At 35.1% G+C, this 24,490-nt stretch overlaps 1 pseudogene; it reads left to right on the top strand.

Moving 5' to 3' along the window:
• LOC132298825 (uncharacterized) overlaps nt 1–20,851 on the top strand; it is a 47,521-nt pseudogene extending 26,670 nt beyond the window's left edge.
• Nucleotides 20,852–24,490: the final 3,639 nt, after the last annotated feature.

Raw genomic sequence — 24,490 nt, 5'->3', positions numbered from 1 at the left:
ATCTAGACTCTTTAAATCATGCGTAGGGCCTTATTTTTAAAGATCTAATTACAATGAACATTTAATATTTTTATTTTCATGAGACAACCATTTTTGTAATATTAAGACTCTTCAAATCATGCGTGGGGCCTTATTTTTGAAGATCTAATTACAATGATTTTAATAACGAAAGCTATGGGGTAATGTATAAAAATCCCCGCTCCCACTCAATTTTTAATCATTTATAATCAGAGTTTTTCATTTATTCATATCCATAATATAATGCATGCAAAACGTTTTGATTTTAATCTTATTTAATTTAGAAAATAACTAAACTTTTAAATGATTAACTAATATTTAATTTGAGGCACGTTTTAAAAAAAATAATTTACAAAAATAATTTTTCGTTTCCCAATAAATGCCCTCAAATTAATTAGTAATCAAATCCAATTAATTTTCATAATTTAATTAATATAAATCAAGTCATTTAATTAAATATCATGGATCCAATGCATGAATAATAATTAATAAACAATTATCTATTCCATGCATCACATACATCAATAAATGACAGATAAAACAAATAAAAATGGCCAATGGATTTAGCTTTTAACATTCAATTGCGCTAAGTATTGCGCGAGAGTTCTTCATCGGTTTGCAAACACCTGCAGGAGGTTGGTATGCGCCTGAAGAGGTAAAACAATGCATTGGACGCGCCCAGATGACCACGCACATGCTGGCACGCGCCTGAGGGGTGCAGCAGCGCGTAGCACGCGCATGGATGCGCTTTCACGCCCTGCACGCACGCGTGGAAGAAGTTGGCTTGGCTGGTGTGTGCTCCTCACGCGCCAGCAAGCTATTGACCCTGGCGCGTGCTCCTCACGCGCCAGGTGTATTATTTTGGTGCTGCACTGGATTGTAGCCCTTGATCCAACGACTGTGGATCTGGTTGCATGGTCTCACGCCGTACCGGATCCCACCTCTTCCTCTGGCACTACTTCTTGCTGCCGGCGATCTCCGGTCGCCGTAAAGTCGCCGGAAAACTCTTACCACATCTTCTTTTAAATTCTTATTAATGCTCACATTTTTTACTCTGGGAAAGAGACCCACTGCTTCTGCTTGAGTTAACTTTGGAGCTACTTTCTCGTCAAGAGCTGATTTATCCCTACTCCATTTCTTTATCTAGTCTTTCCTATATAATAGATTTATATCCTTCAATCACTCTTGCTTTTGCACCAACCCATTAGTTTCTTGTAGATAAAATATTAATCTTCCTTCTAATCATAGTGTCTACTAACTCCATTCCTTTACCCGTCAAGGTTCCTATGTTCCAGGTCCCTATCCTAAGTGTTAGAACACTTACATGTATATATGTATTTATACTGGGGTCCTATTGTAATTAGAGATAGGGTTTGTAGCTATTATGTAAATAGGCCTTTCTTGTATTGTATAAATACCCTCTTATGTTTTTAGGGTGAAGATATATAATGAATAGAGGGCTGCGCCTCTAATGATATTCTCTCTCAATCTCAATCTTTATCTCTATCTCTATCATACACACAATTTCACATGGTATCAGAGCCATACGAAATAATGGGAAACTAAGATTGTGGTTGTGATTGCATCTTTGTGTTCTTATACAAATCAAAATCGAGATCAAGGTTAAATTCGCCAAAGCTCTGGTCTCAGATCTGAAGCTCGTTTTGAATTTGTCCTTCGTCGAAGCTCTGGTCTCAGATTTAAAGCTCGTTTTGTTGGCCGGAACCGTCTTGGCTGTCAAAACAGAGGTTCCATCATCGCGAACCATCTATGCTCGGTAGTTAGGACGCTTCTTGTGTTGGATCGCCATTGCCGTTGCCGCTATAAGGGCTAGGGTATATACTAGCCTCGATCCTCCGTTGCGAACCTTGGTTGCTGGAGTTTATCGCCAGGAGCAGATTTTTGGTTCTCATCGGTGGTGATCGCGGAGAAGAAGAGACGTGTTTGGTTGCAAGTGTAAGGCTATCCCAAACCAGGATATACTATCTTGATACCGGTTTGGCTCCGACCCGATTTGGCTCCGGATCTTCTTCTTCTGTTTCCGATTTAGTTCTCTTCTGTTCTTCTTGCTATAGATTTGGCATCAGTATGACAACTTGAGGCAGATAAGCCTTTTTTTTTTTTTTTTTTTTTTCAATTTACATATTCATCTACTTTGTTCCAACAGTTTATTTTTGGCATTAAGTACATGTTAGAAGATTCAACTGTTGGCTCTGAGTCTAAGGGAATTAAATCTTCTGTAACACATGTTGATAATGTCGGGCTGCAACTGTAATACCCCTAATTTTAGAAAGGATAGTCTGGGTATTTAATTAATGATTTTGAATTTTATTGCGTTTTTATTTAAGTATATGACGTATGTGCTTGTTTGCTTAAGTGTCTAATTGTGTTTATTTAAATTACTTGTGTATTGGAATTATGCATTTGTTTTAAATTAATTATTTAATTGTAATTGTTTATTTGTTTTACTTTAATTGTTATTTGTGAATTAATTTAATTATTTGATAAATTGGTGGTTTAAATGACATGTGTTTTATATGACTTAATTGGTTTATATTTTATGGTCCTTTATATAGTTTAGGTTTAGGGTTTCTTTTATGACGATGGATTAGCTGACGTATAAGTTCGTTGGAATTAGAAGTAGGGTGAATAACAGCCTATATATATAGAACAATATATGTCTGCCAGAGTTAGAAAACCTTATCACGTAGTAGTGGTTTGAGAGGCAAAACAGAGAGGGTCTTGAGAGATAAACAGAGAGGCAAGGAATTTATAAAGGGAGTTGCTCGTGGGTTGAACCAAGAAGCAACACAGGAAGAGAACAGTGGTCAGTGAAGGGGAACAATCATTTGGGGTTGCCGAAACTCAAAGACGGTGGTTTAGGTTTCAAACCGAAACCTAAAGGCAAGTTTCATTCTATCTTCTTCCTGTACACTTGTATTCTGTGCATTCTATATGGTTTTCAGGAAGTTAATTAAACATTTAAAACGGATTTGTTATGCATGATAAATAAAACTGTAATCCATTGTATGCCTTTGTTTAAACTGTAACTGTATTGTTCATAAACTGTTTCGATCATGGTTTAAGCTTTTGTCAATCAATTCATAATGGAATTTGAGGAGTTTCTAGGAATGAATGGACTTAAGTTGAACCCTAGGAATGTTTAAAAAAAAAATGGGACAGGGACAGTAAACTTCGCCAGAAGCAAAGAAGAAGAATAGAGGCGGAGGAGCAGGCTCTCATGGAGAGAGAGCCGGCTCCTTAAGGGAGGGAGCCGGCTCTCCATGAGGGAGAGCCGGCTCTGGAAGCCTAAGAGCCGGTTCCCACGATGGGGAAGCCGGCTCTCTTGTTGGTTCACTCCTACGGGGGTTTTTCGGAAGGTTTTTGGGTTCCAGGGGCTTGAATGTGATTTCTGGAAAATGAAGGAGGGGGTTTTAAATGCTTAAAATTAACCTGTTAAACCCTTAAAATAGTTAGTATATGCTAGTGTGCTAAACTTAAGAGACATCATGAAATATAAACATATAATATGCATGTTGTCCAAGAAGGAGGAAGACATAATTTCTAGTTTGTTTAGCAAACCAAATGGACCGGTTTGAAAGTTATGTTTTGGGATTTTACTGTAAGGATATATATAATTTAATGAAGGCCAGGAATGTTGGTTTATACTGTGTTAGTGGACTCCATGAAATTTGATAATAGTTTGCATGTTGTCACAGAGTATGGAAGTTTTATTTCTAGTGGTCGTTGTAATAAATTAAATGGACTAATAGAAATGTATTTCAGGATGGGAGTGTAGGTGCTCAGTTTATACTTTTGAGCATCAATATATTATGCTTTGGATTCATAATTAGGAATTTAATGAACATCATGAAATTTATATAATAAGTTGCATGCTATTAAGGATTATGGAAAGTTTAAATTATTAGTCTTGCCTAGTGTATTTCATGGACTGGTACGAAAGTATCTTTGGAATTTTGGTTTGATATGCACAGTTAATACCGTGGATTATCATTATACCATGCTATGGATGTTAATTGATGAACTGTTTTAATTTTTGTTCTGTCAATTATGTGGATATGGATGGTTTGAATTGTTTAATATTACTTTAGCAATTTAAACGGAGGTTTTATGATTATAATCATATACTGGATGCATGATAGAATCTTATCTATATCTGATTTCTATTATGTTGGTTTCTGGATGTACTTGATGTTCATTTGAGTGTGCATCATTTATGGATCATATGCATTATATGCACCGGTATGGGACGGTGGCATATCAGGGACGGATTAGATTAAAATGCTAAGTCCTACCTGTTTATACATACAGAATGGATTAACTAAAATGGTTAAATCCTACATGGATGCATGTCTTGTCAACTAAAATAGTTGAACGACATAATGGATGGTTGTTTCATTTTTCTGTACTAGGAGGGATTTATATATATATTTATGGTACTATGATATGAGCTTGAGTCTCAGGATCATGGTTAGGGTGCGTATATCGCAAAGGATGGGTAACTGGATATTGCTGATGTTCCCTGACAAGAGATGTACATGGCCACTGGAAAGTATGATTTACATGTTTCCTTCTATGCAGGCTAAACTACACTATAGGCTAGTGAGCATCCTATAGTGTGTATCTATATCTATATGGACTATTTTAGTTATTGCCGAGCTGTTTAGGATGTATCTGCGTATCGGGTTTATGTATGGATTGTAGTAGGATGAAACTTGCATGTGGGCCTGACCCACTCTTATTTTTCAGGTGTTCGTAAGTACCAGGCTTAGAACTTGATCGTGATGAAGCAAATACAGTCACTCACTCTTCCGACTACATAAGATTTCCTTTTATAATATAGTTTGGACGTTGGTTCTGTAATTTATTTTTCAATTGAGATTATCAGGGGTCCACTGGATGGATTCTCGAGTTGTACGGATTGAAAAGATTAAATTTTATTAATTTATTATTTTGGAGGATTTTTATATCTAGATTCTTTTCAGTGCATTATTTTATTTTAATTCTTTTGTACTCTTGCTTGTTTACATATTAATTGTTTGGTATCCTTCGAATCTGTGCTCGAACTTGATCACCCGTGGCTCTAGAATCGAGGGGTATCACAGCAACTTACATCGATGAAATTAAGTAACTTCAATTACTTACTATGGGCCCAAGCAGTGAAGATCTCTTTAAGTGCTTGACGAAAGCTGAAGTTTGTTATAGACGATCCTCCATCTAAAACATCAGTAGCATATGATGATTGGGAAAGTGATAACTATATGGTTATGTCCTAGTTGTGGAATAGTATGGAAACTTCCATTGCATCCACCTTTATGTTTGTCAACACTGCAAAGAGAATATGGGATGCCGTTACAGAAACCTATTCTATGGACACGAATGTTTCTCGCATATATTCATTGTTTGAGAAGATATTCCATTTTTGTCAATCTGATCCCTCTGTTTAAGGCATCGGTGAGTATTACAGTACCTTCAAAAGCTTGTTAGATGAGTTGAATTAGTACCATCCCTTGACTACTGATCCTGAGGTTCTCAAGTGACAACGTGAGGAATTTTCTGTTTCTATTTTTCTTGCTGATTTGCGCCCCAGCCTTCAGAATATTCGGGATCAAATACTTGATGGTGATGGAGGACTCCCATCGTTGGGTAACATTTATGCCTGCTTACTTCGGGTTTCAAAACAATCACATGTGACGCCCACTGTGCAAGAAAATTCAACTATAATGATGTAATACCCCTAGTTTTCAAAAGGATAAAATAGGAATATTTTGGTTTGTTTTTCATTTTTAGTTAAATTATTGGACTTATTTGTTATTTGGTTAAATTAGTTAATTTATTATTATTTGTGTGTATTTAATTTAATTGTTATATAGTGAATTGGTTTGTTTAATTGATTAAGTGTGAATTATTTGTTTTAGATTAATTGATTTATTTTAATTGTTTATTGGTTTTAAATTAATTGTTTAATTGAATTGGTGTTTTAAATTATTTATTTATTTATTTTATTTTAATTGGTTTTAACTGACGTGTCTTGTTTATGGTTTATATTTTAGGGTTATTTTAATTTAAGTTAGGGTTTCATTTATTCATGGGTGTAGCCGACTTGTAAATTTAATTGAATTAAATATAGGTTAAATAATAGCCTATATATATAAAACTGTATGGTCTGCTAGGGTTGGAGAAACAAAAACAAAACCCTATTCACGGAATAGTATTTTGAGTGGAAAACAGAGAGGGTTCTTGAGAGAATCTGTGAGGCTAATGGAGGAAGGATAGAGGACGAGCAGAGGAGTTGCTCGTGGGTAAGTCAAGAAGCAACAGAGGAATAGAAGGTTTATCAAAGGAGGAAAACAATCTGGGGAATTCTGAAACGTAGAGACGGCGTAGAGGTTTTAATTCAAAATCTTATAGGCAAGTTTCAGACTATCTCTTTCCCCATAAACTTGTGTTCTGTGCATCTTATATAGACTCCAGGAACTTAATTAAACTATTAAAAACGGATTTTATGCATTGCTAGATGATTTCTGAAATCTGTTCTATGTTTTTAAAGTTTAAACCCGTTGTTGCTTAAACTATTCTGTTGTGAGTTTAATTTCTATCGTTTGATTTACACTGGAGTATGAGAGGTTCTAGGACTATAAAAACTTAAATAGAATCCAAAGAATGCTACAAAAGTTTGGGATATGACACTGGACTTCGCCGGAAGTGAAGAAGAATTGAATTGGTTGTTTGCATAAACTGTTTTTGTCTTCAAATTAGATTTTTGCCAAACTATTCTTAGGGAAATCAAAGGAGTTTCTAGGAGTATTAGGGCTTAAATTGAACTCTTAAAATCCTTAAGAAACTTAGGACAGACAGTTGGAACTTCTGCCGAAAGCAAAGACGAAGCAGTGAAGCAGAGAGGGGCTCTCAGGGGTGAGAGCCGGCTCCTAAATGGTGGGAGCCGGCTCCTATGAAGAGAGAGCCGGCTCTCCATGAGGGAGAGCCAGAACTAGAAGCCTAGGAGCCGGCTCCAATAAAGGGGAGCCGGCTCCCATGGGAAAAAACCCCTACGGGTGTTTTCTGCAATTTTTCTAAAGTTCAGGGGCTTAAAGGTAATTACTGGAAAGTGATGGGGGGTTTTAAATGATTAAAATTAACTTGTTAAAGCCTTCAAATAGTTGGTTTATGCTAAGGTGCTAAATCTAAGTGCATGTCATAAAACATAAGGTTATAATAGGCCTACTGTCAAGGAAGGAGGAATGCTTGTTTTGCTAAGTTGTTTTGATAACTTAATTTGGACTGACATTGTAATTATTGTTAGAATTTATATCAATGATATATTTAGCATAGTTCAGTTCCAGGAATGTTGGTTATGACGTCATGTACTCGTATCTAATAAGTTGTATATTGTCGGGAGTAGTGGAAGGTTAGTTGCTAGTTTCGTGTTAGCAAATTAAATGAAACTGGTATAAAATACTTTTTGAAGTTTCATATGATGTACTTAAACTTTGGAGTGTCATTATATCCGACACAGAATTTATAATGGGGAATTACATAGATGCCAGGAGATTTAATTATAAATTTGTATGCCGTAAAGGATATGGGAGGATTTAAATGCTAGTCATCATTTTAACATTTTAAACGAACTAATATGGATGTGTTGTTTTGGAATTCTAGTATAATGTGCAGTTTAAAATTCTGATATTCATTATATTATGTTATGAAGGATAATTGCTGAACTGTCTTAATTTCTGTTCTGTCAATTACATGGAAATGGATGGTTTAAATTGTTTATTCTTATTTTAACAATTTAAAAGGAGGTTCTATGAATATAATCATATACTGGATGCATGATAGGAGTTTATCTATATCTGATTTCTATTATGTTGGTTCTGGATATACTTGATGTTCATTTTGAGTGTGCATCATGTGTGGATCATATGCATTATATGTACCGGTATGGGATGGTGACATATCAGGGATGGATTAGATCAAAAAGTTAAGTCCTACCCCTTTCATACATACGGAATGGATTAACTAAAATAGTTAAATCCTACATGGATGCATGTCCTGTCAACTAAAACAGTTGAACGACATAACGGATGTTTGTTTTATTTTTCTGCATTAGGAAAGAATTTATATATATATTTATGGTACCGTGATACGAGCTTGAGTCTCCTGATCACGGTTAGGGTGCGCATATTGCAAAGGTTGAGTAGCTAGATATAGCCAATATTCCCTGGTAGGTCTAGGTACTTGGCCACTGAAAAGCGTGTTTTATATGTCACCTTCTACCCAGGCTGAACTATGTTATAGGCTAGTGAGCATCCTATAGTGTGTATTTATATATCTATGGACTATTATAGATATTGCCGAGCTATCTAGGATGTATCTGCGTATCGGGTTTATGTACGGATTGTAGTAGGATGGAACTTGCATGTGGGCCTGACCCACCTTTATTTTTCAGGTGTTCGCGAGTACCAGGCTTAGGGTTTGATCGTGGTGATGCAGATACAGTCACTCACTCTTCCGACTAAATAGGATTTTTCTTTTTGGTTTTAGTTTTGGATTTTATTCTGTAAAGTTTTATCAGTTGAGATTACTAGGGGTCCACTAGTTGGATTCCCGAGTTGTACGGATTGGAAAGTTAATTTATATTAAAACTTTTATTTTTGGAGGTTTTACAATTAGAATTCTTTTCAGCATATCATTATTTTATTCTTAATTCAGTTTTATTCCTGCTTGTTTATATATTGATTGTCTGGTATCCTTCGGATCTGTGCCCGGACTTGATCACCCATGGTTCTAGAATCGAGGGGTATCACAAATGATTCCTTCTATCTTTCCACAATCCTTCAGAGGTCGTGATACTCCTAATAGCAACAGAGGGTGGTGGAAATTAGAGTAGTTCTCGTGGTGGTAGTGGTCGTGATAGAGGTCGCAGTCGCCGTGGTTGTGGCCGTAGACGTACTGATACTCATTTCTGCAACCACTGTTAGGGTACTAACCATTATGTTGAGCATTGTTGGGCTCTTCATGGGAAACCAGCATAGGCAAATCAAGCAGTGTCTTCCTCTGACCTTGCTGGGTCTCATCCGTCTCTTAGTCAGACTTCTGTATTACCATCACCTGCATCTACTAGTGACAACGTGACACTATCACTATCACGAGCTGAGTTCAATGCCTTGGTCAACCGGACACATCCCAACTCTAATGATGCGGTAAATTTTGTGCAATCAGGTAATATTGCATGCTTATCTGATTTACAGACTTCAACATCCCCTTGGGTTATTGACTTCGGGGCTTCTACCCATCTGATTTACATTTTACCTTTCGTTTTGTGTCTTTCAAGACCTCAACACGAAGAAGACGATTGGTGGGGGCACTAACAAAAATTTCCTATACTATTTGGATTGCAAACCTTCCGCTATTGCTTTACATTCCCAAATGTCTGTATACCAGTGGCATTATCGGTTAGGTCATCCCTCGTTGAGGTATTTGAAGTCTGCTTTACCTTTCCTTGAGTCGTTGTCTACTTTAAATTGTGAGTCTTGTCAGCTAAGTAAGCACCATAGAGTGCCTTTCCCTCCTCGTATTGTTAATCATTGATCTTCTTTATTTGAATTAGTGTATACGGACATTTAGGGTCCTGCTCGTCACACTAGTCACTCAGGTTTTTCTTATTTTGTTACCTTTGTTGATGATTTTTCAAGGATGACTTGGTTGTTTTTAATGAAAGACCATTCTGAACTTTTTTCCATATTTCAAATATTTTTAAAAGAAATTGAGGTCCAATTTGGTTGTGTTATACGTACTTTACAATCTGATAATGCTATGGAATATGTCAAAGGTGCTATTTCTAGTTTTTGCAACTCTTGTGGTATTTTCACCAAACTTCTTGTTCTTATACTCCTCAACAAAATGGCGTAGTCAAACGGAAAAATAGGCATTTAATTGAAATAGCTCGGACATTGATGATACATATGCATCCTCCAAAAGCATTTTAGGGCGATACTGTTTTAACTGCTTGTTATTTAATTAATCATATGCCATCTTCCGTTCTTAATTGGAAATGTCCTTATTCCTTTATTTTTCCTAGTCGGCCGTTATTTGCATTGCCGCCTCGTGTTTTTGGGTGTGTGTGTTTTGCTCACATATTACGTCCTTGCGTTGATAAATTGTCTCCTCGGGCCATTAAGTGTGCCTTTATTGGGTACTCTCGGACTCAAAAAGGTTATAAATGTTGGGATCCTAGCACTCGTCGTGCTTTTGTGTGCATGGACGTTACCTTTTTTGAGGATACTCCATATTTTTCTTCATATGATTCATCTTTAGATACCGAGCTACTGCTTCCGTTACCTATTGTGTCACATTCATTACCCTATGACCCACCACAACCACCTCAAGTGCCACCGCCACTTCAAGTGTATCGTCGTCGATCACAAGTAGCACCCCCCCAATTGTTTACTTCCATTGAGGCTTCTCCTACTACTGATGATCTTCTTATTGCGTTATGTAAAGGTATTCGCTCTTGTGTCACTACACACCCCATATCTAACTTTGTTTCCTATAACAATGTATCACCGTCATTTTCTTATTTTTTTTATCCACATTATCTGCTACTGCTGTTCTGAAGACTGTGCAGGATGCTCTGTCTGATACAGATTGGCGCAAAGCCATGGTAGATGAAATGGATGCTCTTCATCATAATGGAACTTGGGATCTTATTCCCTTACCTCCCTGTTCCAAAACGGTTGGTTGTAAGTGGGTCTACACTGTCATATATCTCCATGATGGGTCTGTTGAGAGATTGAAGGCTCGCCTTGTTGCAAAGGGATACACCCAAACCTATGGTATTGATTATGATGAGACTTTTTCCCCTGTTGCGAAGATTTCTTCTATCCGAAGCCTTATTTCCATTGCCGCCAATTGTAATTGGCCGTTGTTTTAATTAGATATGAAAAATGCCTTCTTACATGGTGACTTACATGAAGAGGTTTATATGGAGCAACCACCTGGATTCATTGCTCAGAGGGAGTCTCGCTATGTTGTATGTCGTATTAAAAAGGCCCTGTACGGATTGAAACAATCTCTAAGGGCTTGGTTTGGAAAATTCTCCGAGGCGGCACTTTCCTTTGGCCTTAACAGATGCCAGACAGATCATTCGGTATTTCACCAGCATACTAAAACTGGCTTTATATTTCTTATGGTATATGTAGATGATATTGTTATAACAGGATCAGTTTCACACGAAGGATCTAGGCAAACTTAAATATTTCTTGGGTATTGAGGTTGCTAGATCCAAGGAAGGTATAAGTCTATCTCAAAGGAAATATGCGTTGGACTTGTTAAAAGAAACAGGTATAATAGGTAGTCGCCCTGCTGATGCTCCTATGGACCAAAATATAAAATTATTATCTGATGAGGGTGATTTATTTGACGACCATGACAGATATCGACGTCTGGCTGGGAAATTAATTTATCTCACTATCACCCGACCTGACATTTCATATGCAATTAGTGTTGTAAGTCAGTTCATGAGTGCTCCTAGAGTACCACATTGGAATGTTGTTCTTCAAATTATTCGATATCTCAAGCAAGCTCCATGTTTTGGATTACTATATAAATCTAATGGTCATCTCAATGTGACAGGTTTCACAGATGCTGACTGGGCTGGTTCTCCCTCAAATAGGCGATCTACTACAGGCTATTGTACACTTGTTGGTGGAAATTTGATTACATGGAAAAGTAAAAAGCAAATAGTTGTAGCACAGTTTAGCACTGAAGCAGAGTACAGGGCGATGGCCCATACCTTTAGTGAGTTAATATAGATACAACATTTTCTGGAAGAACTTGGGTTAATAGTCAAGACTCCTATTCCATTATTTTGTGATAACTAAGCAGCTATTCACATTGCTTCCAATCCGGTATTTCATGAAAGAACCTAGCATATTGAAGTTGATTGTAACTTCACTCGAGAGAAAATATTGAGTGGGAACATTTCTACTCCATTCGTGAAGTCTGAAGATTAATTAGCTGATATATTTACTAAGGCTCTTGGTCATAATCGGTTAAAAACGATTTGTTTCAAGCCGGGATTATATGATATATATTCTCCAGTTTGAGGGGAAGTGTTTGAACACTTACATGTATATATGTATTTATGCTGGGGTCCTATTATAATTAGAGATAGGGTTTGTGGCCATAGTGTAAATAGGCCTTTCTTGTATTGTATAAATACCCTCTTATGTTTTTAGGGTGAAGCTATATAATGAATAGAGGGCTGCGCCTCTAATGATATTCTCTCTCAATCTCTCTCTATCTCTATCTCTATCTCTATCATACACACAATTTCACACTAAGCCTACTATTCTGGTCTAACTTCTTTACCTGCGCTCGTCCAGAAAAATGCTAACCCTTGCCGATTTTTTACCACACCCATTTTTCGAAGCATCCAGAAGCTGATGCAACACACCACTTAAGGGGAATGCCCTTGCATTTACTCATGTATTCATAAGTCATGTTCTTATTGATCATGATAAAGTTTTATGCCGGTTGTCAAGCTGCCTTATTCAACCCTCCTCCTTTATCCGGTCTTGGGACCGGCTATGTAAATAACACAAGTGGAGTTAAAAAGAAATTTAGGAAGAAAAAAAAAAGAGTTAAAAAGAAATAGTTGATTAGCTTGCGTTTTCTTATTCAAGTGGCTCATGAGTATTAATTCACATAGGGAATTCAGAATTCTTAAAACAATGGGTGAAAGTATCTTTCAGTTCTAGCAGTGTGGTTGTAGGGTTTGGGTTTTGACCTGGTTTGATCCTTTGCAATTGCTTGCTTTATCTCTATTTGTATCTATGAAGAGTTAAAATTTGGTTTTGATTACAGATTGTGATTATCTGATTACATGCTAGAAATAATCACCCCTTTTGTATTCACTCGTTATCTTATTATGTCATAATGATAAATCTGGGGCGATCAGGTGATCATGTTAACTAAGGATAACCAATTACAATCAATGACAACCCCCCCCCCCCCCCCCCCCCCCCTTTTTTTTTTTTGTTGTTTCCTAGGGGACTTTACCAACAAATTTATTTATTTATATATATTTTTTTTTTTTGAGGGATGAGAATCTGTGCTTCTTTTGGATTCAATATGGTTTTATGTTTAGGGATTAGGTGCTTTTCCACTTATGTGGTTTTGAAATGTGCATACATTGTTCACTTAGAAAAAAGAAGAAGAAATGTGTACGCATTTTCAAACCAGGTCATCATTTTTGGCTAAATTTATGGTTGTAACCGAGTACAAAAATATATTCTGGGTGACCAACAAACCCGTGGTCTAGCGATACCAGGTCCCTACTTCCCACAAGGAGGTCAATGGTTTGAACCTCAGTGAAGGTATATGTGTGTTAGTACCAACTAGGGAAAAAAAAAAAGATATTCTGGGTTAAAAAAAAAATGTCGTACCTTCTCATCTCACTTCTATGTGTTCATGATCGAGTTTTTAAAGCAAAATTCTGAGGTGTTGTGCTTCCTCTAGTATATGTTCACTGTTTTGTCGAATTTCTTTTATTTGAAGCGCAACTCAAAGCAACATGTGTACCATATATCATGTACAATTATTGAAGTAGAAAGAAAGTGAATGTACCTTTTATCTTTTCTATTTGTACACTTGTTTCGTGTGATATATTAGCATATTACATATCTCTGGACAAATATATACAACAGTTGGCAATATACAGGGTTTTCTGTGTTAGACAATAAATTCACACCCTATATATCGTGCACAGTTACATATATTCCTATTTGGATTTATAAGTGAAATAAGTGAATCAGGTTGCTACTAGTTTTTTTTTTACATGATCTTGGGCATCAAAACCTCACCTTTTTCTATTAAAGTTGCTTGATGTTGCTCGTGATTACAGAATCAAAAGAGAAGATTGTTGCTAATTTGGCGAATTTTGCATATGATCCTTACAATTATACATTCTTGCGCGAGGTACGAAATCCTTAAATGCGTGTTAGATTAATTTAAGTAGTTAAATTCCTGAGCTTGTCTTACCACATTAGAACGACATCTATTTGTTATTTTAAACAGCTCAACGTTTTGGAACTTTTCCTCGATGGCATAACGGAACCAAATGAGAAGTTAGTGGAATTTGGCGTTGGAGGGATCTGCAATTCTTGTGTTGGTAGCCCTACAATCTAAACCTTCTGCACAATATTATAATATTGACTCTAAACTAGTCATCTCTCTCTTGGAACAATTTTTTGCTACTCTCCAAATATTGGGTTTCTAACCAATACCATTTTTGTCCAAAGACCCAGCAAATGCTGCAATTGTCAGTCAGTGTGATGGAATCCCTCTCATCATTCAATGTTCATCAAGTCCTGTTAGAAACACGGTGTGTGAAGAAACTTGTTCGTGTATATTTTGTAAGATATATATATTGGGAAGATTGTAAAAAATATATATTCTGTAATTGGCATTTTTCGGTGTCAAAACAAGTCCTAGTCGAGTTGTAATTCAAGTTACCATATCCGGATCGACATCAACTGCGGAATTGGAAGGTTGTTCAAAGTTACCATGACTGAGATCATTCGAGACAGGTAAGAACAATACTTTAGGAAGAATTCTAAAAAAGGTTGGACACATTCTACACTTTCCATTTTGTTCGGAACAAGATTTTACATGCTGTCCATCTTAAACTGGTTCAAGAATAATCGAACAGGTTCAATTTGAACTGGTTCAAAATTTATCGAACAGGTTCAACTTCACCAGAGTGGCGATTTTAGAGTCTATCCATCTTAAACCGGTTCAAGATTTATCGAACAGGTTCAAGAAGTCCCGGTACTATTCTAACTTCAGTTTCCTTCTTCTGAATGTTTCCTTTTTAATCCCAACTTCCTTCCAAATCCTATGCACGAATTTTATCATATTTTCTGAGGGATTAGGACTTTTTAAACTCTATATAAACTTTGTCATACACATTGGTTTAGACACGGCTTTTGCATACAAAATTTCAGATATTTGAGAGATATTTTTTATTCATTTAAAAAATCAATCTGATTTTTCTGATATTATTTTTGAGAGCACACACATAAACACAAGAGTGATTTAGGAGTGTTGTTCTCTATCTCATCGGAATTGAAGCATAATTGAAGATTCAGAAATTCCGGAAAAGCAGAATTCATTCATTCTTCGTCAAATTCAGATCTAGAAGAAAAAGGGTGAAGTGATCACACTTTGAAGGGGTCAGAGTATTCGTGGAGTGTTGTCTGATTTACCTGTAACTCTTCTACAGAGATCGAGAGTAAGCTTGAGGTCGAGAGTTGTTGGACGGGGGAGTCGCAGAGCCAATGATTGTCAGCAATTGGTTTTTGGTAGAACGATAGGGTGTGAGACTGAGTCAAAGTTCGGTATACTTTGCTTCAAACATAGTGGATCGTTTATCTCAGGACTACGAAGTCCAACGAGGTTTTTCCTGTTACAATTGGTTTATTCTACCAATTGGGGTTTCCTCGATAAAATTCTGGTGTCATCTCTCGAACTCTATTTACTTTACTTGCACTTTATTTTTGCTTTGTGGTTTGATTTTAGTTTTATTTTGGTAAAATTAAAATAAGTAAAAATTGGATAAAAAAGTAAGTTGAATCTATTTACCATCTCTCTAGATTATCTATCCATATAATATATTCCACAGCCACTCCGCTGCACACACTCAACAAATGGTATCAGAGCCATCCTCTATACGTATATTGAGTTAATCCTTGTGGAAGTTTTTTTTAAAAAAAATATAACTATTTTTGTTTTCAAAAATTCATAATGGAAAATCCTATGAATAAGGGTGAATTGGATATTCTTTTTGATGGTTTAAGTTCCGATCTTGTTTTCAATGATTTAAGTTCGGATGAGGAACTTTTTCGTTTATCTAAAAGATATGAAAGACTCCTTAAAAGTAGAAAAAATAAAAATTTTGTTAAAGGAGATCCTTCTCAATTGAAAGATAAGAAAAATAGGAAAGAAGCTTTTATTGCTTTTGTTGCTCATGTTGACAATGATACTGCTAATAATTCTTCTTTTTGTGTAGGAGATTCTACCAAATTTGGGACATTGAGCAAGGTTGGTTCTTATGATTCGGATGATAAGAAAATTAAAAGAGAACCAAGTGAAAGCAATACATTGAAAATCTTTGAGGCAATGTTAAAGGCTAGTCAGAAGCAGTCTGAGGAACTAGAGTTGATGAAAAGGGAGAATAAGATCCTGAAGAAAGAGAATAAGCAAAAACAGAAATTGCTTGAGGAGAACAAAGTTGAATTTCAAAATCTTCAAGGTCAAGTAAAAATTCTTGAGAGCAAGGTAAGTCAAGCTAATTCTGCTAGAGAATCTTTTGTTGCCAAATTTAATTTTCTTGAGCTTGAATTGAAAAAGTCTGAAGAGAAATTAATTGCTTTTACTTTTGGGCAGATTAAACTTGATGAGATGATTAATGTTGGTAAGAATGTGAATGATAAAACTGGCTTAGGTTTTAATAAGGCTTCATGTAGTAAAGAGAAACCCACTAACTTGAATGTGCCTAAAAATAAATTTGAGGTTGTTGATTCATCACATGCTAATATGTCTTATATGCCTACTATTTTGCATTGCACTTATTGTGGTAGGAATGGACATAACCAATATTATTGCTTTAGGAAGAGAAGAGAATCTTTTTTTGAATTTCATGCTTTTAGTTCTTGTGCTAAGAATAAGGTTCATGTTAAAAAGCAAAATTTTGTGAATCAACCCAAAAATTCTCATACTAAGAATTACTCAAACAAGAAAAAGGTTGAAATTGAAAAGTCTTTTCAAAAGTTAAATGTAAAGACTGTGTGGATAAAAAAGGAAGACTTGGTTAATTATGTACCTGTTGATGCTATGGGACTTGTTCTTATTAGGTTTATGGGTGCAAATCCCCCTAACTAAGTCCTAAAGAATTTTATGGTCAGGGACTATGCTTTTGATGAATATCTTGTTTTTTCTTTCATAAGAAAGTGATGATCATATTTTCTTGTCAATGCATGAGTGATACTTATTTCTCTTGAATTAATTATTTTTGAATGCAAATTGGGGACACATGATTATTTGTTAAAAAAGTTCTTGATGTGTAATCTATATGTTGAAAGACAATTTGCTTTGTTTATTTCTTTTTAGAGATGAGTCTCTTGAGTTCATATTTTTCTTGTGCACTAGTCCAACTTTGAGAATTTTAATTGGAAATCGTTATGAAGTTGACTAGGTCATATTGCTCATAAAAGGTATAAAGGTTATTGTTTAAAAAAAAAAAAAATTATAGAGCATGTGTTTGAGGAAAACAAATGAAAAATTTCAGCATAAAAAGAAAAAAAAAATCAAAAGAATGCTGAAAATCTTTGGTAAGGAAACGGCTACCTATTGAGATTAGTTCGAAAGCTCCTACTAGACTTTGAAGAGGAGCTAATTGAGTAAAAAAAAAAGGAGGAAACAAGTCAAAATAAGGAATTGTTGTCTACTCTTTAGAGTGAAAGCCGTCGTGCTTAGAAAAGTTTGCTCAAAACAATCTTATCTTGATATTTTTCGATCAATATGATTTAGACAGTTGGCCAATGTGATTTGATTGAAATTTGATGAGATTGGATTGCACACACACACATGTGAACTTGCTAAACAAATTTCTAAATTTTTATAAAAATTGCAAGTTGAATTTCATGTTGTGATTGCATGCTTGAGAATTGATTTAATTGAATAATTTGTGGGGTCTAAAAATTGTGTTTTAAAATTCTCTTGAATTCTTCAGAATTTTTTGGATCTCATATATGCTTGAAATTCATGGAAATTGCTATCTCATATTTTTTGTTTAAGGAAAATGAAATTTTTTTTGAAAAAATGAAAAAAATCCAAAAAGATTTTCCTTTTTATTTTTCATTAGGAATTTTTGTTTTTTTTATTGGATGGAACAAGTGTTATCTTGGATAGTTGTTTTTTGTTCCATTGCTACTATATATCATCATTTTTTTTTGTGCTCATTGCAATATCTTATGCATGGCTGATAGTTTTGATCTCTCGTCTTGTTAATTCTTTTACATTATTTCTTTTCCTTCTTTGTTGAGCTTTATTTGTTACTTTGTAACAAAAAGGGGGAGAATGTGCATAATTGAGGGGGAGAGTTTCTAGAATTGAGAGGAAGATACATATATATTGATATTCACATATTGATATATGTTGATTGTTTATCTTTCTTGATTACGCTTCATGGGTAGTTTTGTTGAGCTAATGTGCAGATTATAGGTTGCTACATGTATTGAAGCTTCATGATGTTCAAAAAGAGTTCCGTTTTATTTCTTTGACAATCATTGTAATTTGTTTTTTCTGCTTAGGTAGATTACATGTTGTTTTTAGGGTTTTGTTACGAAATTGCCAAAGGGGGAGATTGTAAGATATATATATTGGGAAGATTGTAAAAAATATATATTCTGTAATTGGCAACTTTCAGTGTCAAAACAAGTCCTTGTCGAGTTGTAATTCAAGTTACCATATCCGGATCGACAGCAACTGCGGAATTGGAAGGTTGTTCAAAGTTACCATGACTGAGATCATTCGAGACAGGTAAGAACAATTCTTTAGGAAAGATTCTAAAAAAGGTTGGACACATTCTACACTTTCTATTTTGTTCGGAACAAGATTTTACATTCTGTCCATCTTGAACTGGTTCAAGAATAATCGAACAGGTTCAACTTGAACTGGTTCAAAATTTATCGAATAGGTTCAACTTCACCAGAGTGGCGATTTTAGAGTCTGTCCATCTTGAACCGGTTCAAGATTTATCGAATAGGTTCAAGAAGTCCTGGTACTATTCTAACTTCAGTTTCCTTCTTCTGAATGTTTCCTTTTTAATCCCAACTTCCTTCCAAATCCTATGCACGAATTTTATCATATTTTCTGAGGGATTAGGACTTTCTAAACTCTATATAAACCTTGTCATACACATTGGTTTAGACACAGCTTTTGCATACAAAATTTCAGATCTTTGAGAGAGCCTTTTGAGAGATATTTTTTATTCATTCAGAAAATCAATTTGATTTTTTTTATTTTATTTTTGAGAGCACACACATAAACACAAGAGTGATTTAGGAGTATTGTTCTCTATCTCATCGGAATTGAAGCATAATTGAAGATTCGGAAATTCCGGAAAAGCAGAATTCATTCATTCTTCGTCAAATTCAGATCTAGAAGAAAAGGGGTGAAACGATCACACTTTGAAGGGGTCAGAGCATTCGTGGAGTGTTGTCTGATCTACCTGCAACTCTTCTACAGAGATCGAGAGTAAGCCTGAGGTCGAGAGCTATTGGACGGGGGAGTCGCAAAGCCAGGGATTGTCAGCAATTGGTTTTTGGTAGAACGATAGGGTGTGAGACTGAGTCAAAATTCGGTATACTTTGCTTCAAACATAGTGGATGGTTTATCTCAGGACTGCAAAGTCCAACGAGGTTTTTCCTATTAAAATTGGTCTATTCTACCAATTGGGGTTTCCTCGATAAAATCCCGGTGTCATCTCTCAAACTCTATTTACTTTACTTGCACTTTATTTTTGCTTTGTGGTTTGATTTTAGTTTTATTTCGGTAAAATTAAAATAAGTAAAAATTGAATAAAAGAGCAAGTTGAAACTATTTACCATCTCTCTAGATTATCTATCCATATAATATATTTCACAACCATTCCGCTGCGCACACTCAACATATTTACCGTTATCCGTTTTTCCAATTTCTAGGCTTCCTTGCATCTCATTGTTGGTATTCTAACGTAGGTCAGGAGGCATATTGAACCACAGGCCTAATAAACACAATTAGAATTTTGAGGGAAAATGAAACAATTACAACTTTTTTTTTGGGTCAAAATTACCACCATAACTTTGTAGATTGATGTGCATTAAGCTCACTTTGTCTGAGATGACACAGATGAGTCCTTCAATTGATAACCAATTATCACATTACTTTTTTTATTTCAAGTTTTCGTAAAAATCCCTCTATAAGAAACCGTTTTATTGTCAATTCTGTAGTATCTTGCTTTCTATGTTGTCAAATTGTCCAATCTTGATTAATCAGTGAATGCGTATCAAATGTTGAAGCCAACAGAGAGTTGGGAGTCTATTTAATTGATTTGATATGACCGGTGGTTGAAGGGTCCTCCATGTTGGCTTTTTTGAATCGCATGTAAAATATATGTCATCTGTGATTTATGTAATTATGATGATGACCTTTCCAATCATTATTTCAGCAAATTATTTTATTTTGTAATTACACTTCCCTTTCTATACCTTTGTTTGTGCATTTCTGTACTTCATACAACATAACTGGAAAGGGCACTGGAATTTTGATGCTTATCAAAATGACATTGTCCTTCTGCATGGGATCGTTTTTTTTCCTAGTTGGGACTCACACACACTGTCTCCACTGAGGTTTGAACCCCGACCTCCTTTTGGGAAGTAGGAGACTTGTACCGTTAAGCCACAGGCCTGTTGGTTTCTGTATGGGCTCTTCTGCTATACATATTTTGATGGTGTAGCATATAAAATTAGATTCATGGGTACTTTTTTACATTGAACTAAATCTTGATTGGTAGGTTAATTATGCTCTTGGAGCTCTGTATTATCTCTGTAACGCATCCAACAAGGAAGAGATTTTGAAGCCAGAGGTGGTGGATGTCATTGAAAGGTACGCTGCAGCTGGCGCAGTTAGTGTAAGCTTCAGTAATCTAGCACAGGCATTTTTAGATAAGCATGTCTCGAAATGCAAATGACAGAGGAAGCCTATTTTGATAACGAGCCATTACATGACAGCCATTCATTTGGAGAATCTGTTTCGTATCATTCTTTATTCTACTATCTGTAGTGTTTTCTATGGTATTTTGGTTCGAATGTGTTCTCTTTAAGGCCACGCTGGAAGTGCAAATATTTTGTTACACAACACTCTGTACCTGCTGTTTACTCATGTTGTTTGATGTAGGTAGGGTTTGTTACCATCCTATGTGATGAGCCTGATGGCGATTACGTTCGTCGTCTTCTCATAGATGTTGCCATTTCTAAGATGTTTTTTGTAATCAGAAGTTGTTTCCTTGCACTAACCGCTTTGGGAATTAGAAAATGACAATTCAAATTGCTAGTGCTTTGCTTAGCCCTTCCACTAGAGAGAAACAACGATGTACTACTATACATGAGAAGATAATGTTATACAAATGGGAATTGTATTATGAAAAACACTTTTAAACAGGTTTGGATTTTAATTTTGTTTTTTGATTCAAAATGGATCGGGTGTGGATGTTCGTTGAAAGATGTAATTTGACCCAGATCAAGTATATTTTCCTTTGTTCAATATAAATCAGATATGGATGATGTCCATTTGAATTCTGGGTATGAATTTCCAATATTGAAATATGGATCCAAATTTAAATTCACGTGAATTCACTCTAGTCTCTAAATCTGTTTAATTTGAAGCCACACATGGAAAGTTCTTTCATTTTTCATAATACTGCTTTTTATGTCTTTTCTTTATTTAAATAACACAAAATACTCCTAATATTTGATCTTCGTATTTATAAATTAGAAAGACTAATGTAATTTCAGAGCATTTATTAGCAAGGGAATGACCTCCCCTGCATCACCCAAAGTTAATCTAGTATATATAGTGCATTGAAGTAGTTAATTGTTAATTATGTGGACATATTGATCGGTGATAATGTTTTTTTTTTTTTTTTTTTTTTTATTGGGCACTTTTTTTTTTTTTATTGAATTCGGCTAAGGTATTGTGGGGGCTTGTTTTGGTCTTGGAATATCATATGGGTGAAGTTAGATCTATTTTTATTTTTATATATATTTTTTTTTAAATCAATGCCCCTCCCATTTCTTCACATCTATCTACAGCCATGCCATTATGACTTACGACAATGTTTGATATTTTGAACTACCAATAACAAAAAGCTTCGGATGATGGCAAGAGGTTAAAAAATAATAGAAGGATTTATAAATAATAAAAATAAAATAAAATAAAATAAACTTTAACGAGGGAGAGTGAAATTTTATCTTAATTTTAACAAATATAAAAACAGATTAAAAATCAAGTTGTTGCTTATTGGTAAACTATTCATTCCTCTGAACTAGTGTGCCGAGACATATTTCTCATTTTTTATGTCAGATTTGTGAGGCAGCCGTCACCAAGACCATTTAAAAATTGCAGCTCTTGAGGCTATGATTTGTAACATGGCCTTAGTATTGATGTTGTAAAGATGATATTAGACATAATTTAAGTTTTAGGACAATTTAGAAAACAAAGCATATCTTGTCCATATCATTAGACTTGACACATTACGAGCATGTAACATTATACGCAAATTAAATGTTTTTTTTTTCCTTCTAATTTGGGCAAGATAATTTTATAATTATATTTAGAAAAAGGAGGTTCTAATGAAATTTTTAATTATTTTATGACGAGCTAATTAAAAATAATATAAAATTTTAGAAAAACAAGAATAATATATATATATTTTTTCCTTGAATGGAGTATTTTATAAAAATAAATAAAAATAATACAATTACAAAAGGAGGCATACGTCCAATACATATCAAGGAATGGAATATATCCACTTCCAAGAAAATGAAAAACTTATCCAACTACATTAATATCCAAATACAATCATAAAATCTGCAAGACTAATGTTTAGATATGTGATTACATCCCAAACAATAGCCTGGACAGCCTGATTACTCTGATCTCGAATCCCATTGTGTAAAATAGGACCAAATCTTCTAAATTGTCACTGCAAACAAACCACTTAAAATGCTGGACTTAATGGATTTACTAACTGAACCACTCCACCCCCTGATTCAAAGAAATGAACCCTGGACACCCAATCTGTAATAGCTCAAAAATCTCTCTCCAAATAGCTGACAGAAGCAAAACAAATGATCATTTGAATCATGTCCAGCAAAACAGTTATGACAAACGGATGGCACAATAACATGAACAACATTCATGTTAGGCAGGCGATATTCGTACTCCACTTTTCTCCAATTACACTACAATCTTAAATGAAATGGCAATTATAATCCTAACTTTACAAGTAAATGATGATTTTATTTTAAATGACACAACTGCCCTTTCAAATTTTCTGTCCTTATCACTAATCTTTAATATTTTAGATTTTCTGTCCTTATCACTAATCCTTAATATTTTAGGAGTCATGATTTTATCACGTGGCATAATTAGTTTTCCTTCTCGGAGCCAGATTAGAAAAACGCTCACTCAGATCATTCTTAGATTTCCTTTTGGAACGGCAACCACATGGCTTAGTTCTAGATTTTTACTTGAACACAGTGTGAATGATATGTAAATAATTCTTATGTATCAGTCTGAAATTATAACACCAAAATTTTGGATTACGCTTGTATCTCTTAAAGAATTGTCTGATGCATTGTAGAGGAGAACTACTTTTATGGGTTTCAATGTTGACAAGTAGCATAAAAAAAGAAGAAAGAGTGACTTTGACGGAGAAATACGACATCATATTTACCATTTGTAATATAATCTTGATTTTTTTTTTTCTTCGTGAAGTCTAGACCAAAAGTGTATATATATATATATATATTAAATAAAATTTTTTTTTTTTTTACATCGGCCGAAAAAAAAAAAAAATTATGTTGAATAAAAAAATAATCATGTTTAAAGGACAACTATTCTCAAGTACAAACAATCCTTTAAGAAGAATGCGTGAGTATCAATTATTAAAAAAAATAAAAATAAAAACCAACAAGAATTGTCCATGCCACGGTTCAATTCCTCTCCATGGCACCTCTCACTGGAGGGTGTCCATGGCAGATCCAAGGGCTAGGATGAAGACACATCAGTCTATCTTGCCATGTTATTGCCTTGTCAGCGATGACGAAGTGCCATGTCAGCATTTAGTTTTTAACCTTACTTTTTTTACCATGTACAAATACTACAGACAAAATACATATATACCATATACGAATACAATATACCAAAATTATACGTGGGCCCAAATTACACTTTTTACTTGCACTTTTTCAATTCTCTTCGTATTCTTCTTCTTCATCTTCCTTACTGGTTTTCCCTCCGAAAAATTTTACGTGGGCCCAAATTACACTTTTTACTTTCACGTCTTCTCTTCTCTTCATATTCTTCTTCTTCTTCTACTTCTTCTTCTTCTTCTTCGAGTGTTCATCTTCCTTCATCGTCCTCTGGTTTTCCGTCCGAACCGTGCGGCGGCGGCGGCTTCCCTTTGGTCATTGAGTTTTTACTTTACTTCCTCAGCTTCAGTTATCTTGTTCTTGTTTGACCTTGTCTTCCCTCCTTCATCCTCCCTCCGTCCTCTGGTTCGTCTCGTTTTCTCTCCGAGGCGGTATCGTATTTTTGTTTGTCCGTCTTCCCTTTCATTTGTTTA

Source organism: Cornus florida, unplaced genomic scaffold (genome assembly GCF_030987335.1).
Source record: "Cornus florida cultivar Cherokee Brave unplaced genomic scaffold, ASM3098733v1 CherokeeBrave_3.0.0_Hap2_Chr03, whole genome shotgun sequence".
NCBI lineage: Eukaryota > Viridiplantae > Streptophyta > Magnoliopsida > Cornales > Cornaceae > Cornus > Cornus florida.
This window is presented reverse-complemented; position numbering and strand designations above follow the sequence as displayed.